Here is a 4,193-nt window from a genome sequence, read left to right as displayed (position 1 = left end):
GTGTGACCAGGTGTGCCTTGACCGTAAGGCCACGCCTGGCTTTGTGTTCAACCCCCACAAACTTCCTACAGGTGGTTTCCTCTTGGCCACACCTCTCTCCCTGTCCCAGCTCACACTGGAGCCCGTGGGATGCCCTGCCCCCAAAGCCTGTGACATACCGTCCTCAAGAAGTTTGCCGTTCTAATCTTTATTTGTTTAGATGTGTCCACACAAAACCATAGCTCTCACCTTAATGGGAATAAGAGTTTACTCAGAGGTCATTTTGAGTGGCCATGGGCCCCAGGAACACAGATTTAAGTCACCCCAAATTCCATGTCCCAGTGAGGAAGCAGTTTCAAAGTTTTACAGAATGAAGTCATAAATCAGGGGAAGTTTAAAATGGGTTGGTGGGTACTTCAGAGGTGGGCTCAGCAAGATGTGGGCAGAACTTTATAGACCCGAGACACTACCTGAGCTCTTAGGTTAGTGGAAGCTAGGGATCTGCTAAGTTAATTGATTTTTTTTTCTTTTAGTTGCATGATGTTAGTTCCAACTCTGAGGTGGGTAAGGAATAGTTCTGAGGGCTAAAACCAGCAGCTCTAACCAGTCCGTCAGTATCTGCAGATACCAGGCCGAACCCTGCAAGTAGCCAGGCAGGGAAGTGAATCTCGAAGAGATGAGAACAAAATCCTGGTGCAGATTGACTTTGTCACCGTGGATTAGACTTGAAAGTCTGATGTCAGGTGTTTCGCTGTCAGCATATTGAAAACACGGTGCAGTCTGGGAAACCGTTTGCAGGCCACAATCATTCCCATTCCAGAAGCAAGATAAAGCTTGAGGTGTGACCACACAGCTAGTCCTTTGGAAAGTACATGTGACCCTGAGGGTGGATCTATAGCTAAAAGGTCTAGAATCCAGTGTGGTCTCTGGTCAAAAGAGCATAGAGGTCAGCAGGCCATAGAATACATGTGACATCTCTCCTAAGGATGGGCTCTGTTAACTGGGAGATAAAGGTGAGGGTAGGGAAGGAGAGTGGGATAAATATTCCAGGGAATGGGTGAGGTCTGTCTCCATAGCAAAAGGTGGGTGTGGCATTTATGCCTCTACAGATAGCAAAAAGTCACCAGGTCATTAACAATATCCACTCCCATCCCTCTGGTTGGAAAATAGGTATTTTATCTCCTCCTTTGAGGAGGACCCTTGTATGTTTAACATTCCTGGTTCCCTAGTGTTCTCTGAGTGCAAGGACCTTTGTGTCCCCAGTAGACAAAAGAAGAGGTTTTGTGACATTTTCATACATGTATTGTTGTGAGGTGGGGTTTTTTTTTTTTTCTAAGGCTACTCGGACATGGGTTTAAGCCAATAGAAAGTCTATTATCCAGCTAGTGACTATACTGGGTGTTTGGTATCCCAGTGTAGCTCCAGGCTTTTCTCCGGGTGAGCTTTTAAGCCTAGAAAAAGCAATTCCGCGTTTACATATTTCAGTTAATGAGAACAGTGAGCCAGAAGCAGAACTACAGAAGCCAAAAAGGCAAGGTTAGACCATTCATGACACTTCCCCCCAGCTATGGGCTTTGATGAGTAAGGTCTTTGTTTTTGTTTTGGCAGACGGTGCTGTCTACATGCTGAGTTTCATAGCGTGAATGGTACTTCCATCACGGAGTCAGTTCTGTCAAGGTCTGGGGAACTGTAGCAGTATGTAATAATCTTGCCCGTGTGCAGCCCTCTCTTACCTTTCCTGTTCTTCCCTCTTCCCACCTCCAATGGTTCTAATCATGCTTTCCCATAACCCTTACATGATAGCTACTCCCTGATTGTGCTTAATAGGATGATCTTCAAATGCCATTCATTCCTCGCTGTGGTTTAAGGAAACTCCACTTGTAATAGGCCACATTTTCATTACCCACTGTTGCACTCCAATATCTAGGCTGAGTCTATAATTTGGCTACTGTGTAGCCAGTGGACAGTGTAGCAATAGACCCTGTGTGCAGGTGTCCCTACAGAAAGTGAACTCAGACTCCTGGGCTACAGACCCAGAAATACAATACAATACAATACAATACAATACAATACAATACAATACAATACAATACAATACAATACAACACAATACAATACAATACAATACAATACAATAGCTCTGTGTTAGTATTTCAGACACTGGCACCTGTTCCCACAGTAGCTCCACTAATTTCCACCTACACCAGAGTGTTTATTGTCCCTTCCCTACATCCTCACTGATCTTTTGTTTTCTTGATGGTAGTCATTCCAACTGGGATGATAGCCTCTCGATAGATGATAACATTTGCTTTCGTTTTCCCAGTTTCTAAAGACGTTGGACCCACTTGTGCATTGATTGCTTCTTTTGAAAAGTGTTTGCCTCGTTTCTTTGACCATTTGTTGATGGAATGGTTTGTCCTTTTGGTATTTAGTTATTTAGTTCCATATGTAATCTGGACACTAAGCCCCTGCCCCCATGCACACACACATGAATTCTTCAGTTCTGTTGGCCATTTCCTGGTTCCTGTGCAGAAGCTTTGCAAAGTCGTGCAGTTCCATAGCGAATGTCATGATTTCTGTACCTGTTTATGTCCTCCTCAGAAAGTCACTGCATATGCCAAGGACTCTAAGCCTTTCCTCTGCCTTCCTGCAGGATTTGTTTTGGGTCTTCCATGAAGTTGCTTGATCCATTTTGAGTTGATGCTGTATAGGATGAGGACTGAGTCTCCACCTGAATCCAGGTTTTCCCCCCTGCACCACTTGAAGAAGTCATATCTACTTCAGCATCCACGTTTTTTTCTTTTCTTTTCTTTTCTTTTTTTTTTTTTTTTGCCATCTTTGCCAAGAATCAGACAGCTGCAGCTCTGCAGATTTATCTCAGGGTCTTCTTTTCTACTCCATTGGTCTACACATCTGTCTTTGTGTCAGTACCATGCTGGTGGTTTTACTGTGGTTCTGTCATATACTTTAATGTAAGGAATTAAGTTACCCCCAATAGTGCTGTGTGAACAGAATTTATGTGCACTGCATTGCTTTGTGTGTGTACAGGACGGCTGTGTGTGCACAGGATTGCTGTGTGTGCACAGGATTGCTTTGTGTGTGCACAGGATTGCTTTGTGTGTGCACAGGATTGCTTTGTGGACTATTTAGCATCGTTTGTGTTTTCATATGAGTTTTAAGTTTGGATTTTTGTTGTTGTTTTGTTTTGTTTTTCTAATTCCCTGAAGCACGTCATTAGAATTCTGGTGAAGACTGCATTGAAATTAAAGATTACTTTTTTTGTAATGGAGCCATTTTCACAGTTAATTTTGCCAATCTGTGAGCATGAGAGGTCTTTGCGTATTCTAGTATCTTCATTTTCTATCCTTAGTGTTTTCCTTGTAGAGGCCTTCTGGTTCTTGGTCATGCTTGCTCCTAAGTTTTATTTTGATAATATTGTTAAAGGGATTATTCCCCCTCCATGATGAAAATGGGCTGAACCTCTGAAAATATCAGCAAGCTCCAATTAAATGCTCTCTCTCTCTCTCTCTCTCTCTCTCTCTCTCTCTCTCTCTTAAATAAGAGTTGCTGTGGTAATGGTTTCTCTTCACACCAATAAGACACTCTCCTAAACCTGAACTTCCAAGTAGCATTGACTTGGGGGTGATGACTTCAGCATGAATTTGAGGCACAGAAGCAGGCAAACTCTGGCTAGAAGTTTGACACGCTTTGGGCTTTACATCTTAACCAAAGCAGAATGGAGCAACTCTCCCACTCTTGGAAGGGTGACTAGAAGGGAGGCATAGGTCAATGGTGGGCGCCACTCAGGAAGAACTACAGCAGGCAAGTGAACCCCCCCCCCGAGATGTCCCCCTGTCTTGCTCAGCCCCGGTGGGTACACGCTAGAAAGGTTCAGGTCCGGGAGACTTGTCTCAGCGTGGCTTCTTGCTACTGATGTGCTTTCTCCTGCAGGTCACAGCCATACTCTCCTTTTATTTGGCGTGGTGTGAATGGACACCGGGAGACCTGCCTGGTGTGCTTCCGTCCTGGGTAATAGACCACTCTGTTGGGCAAGTTTCCTGCAGATCAACATGAAGATGAAAGTTCTTGAGATGATGTTGTTTAGATGAATTAATGATTCTATGGAATGATTCTTGATTTGATTTAAGTAGTTTTTTTTAAAAAAATTTATTTATTTATTTCATGTGTGTGAGTACACTGTTGCTGTCTTCAGA

The sequence above is a fragment of the Mus pahari genome, chromosome 21, assembly GCF_900095145.1.
Source record: "Mus pahari chromosome 21, PAHARI_EIJ_v1.1, whole genome shotgun sequence".
NCBI lineage: Eukaryota > Metazoa > Chordata > Mammalia > Rodentia > Muridae > Mus > Mus pahari.
Note: the sequence above shows the minus strand (reverse complement) of the source record.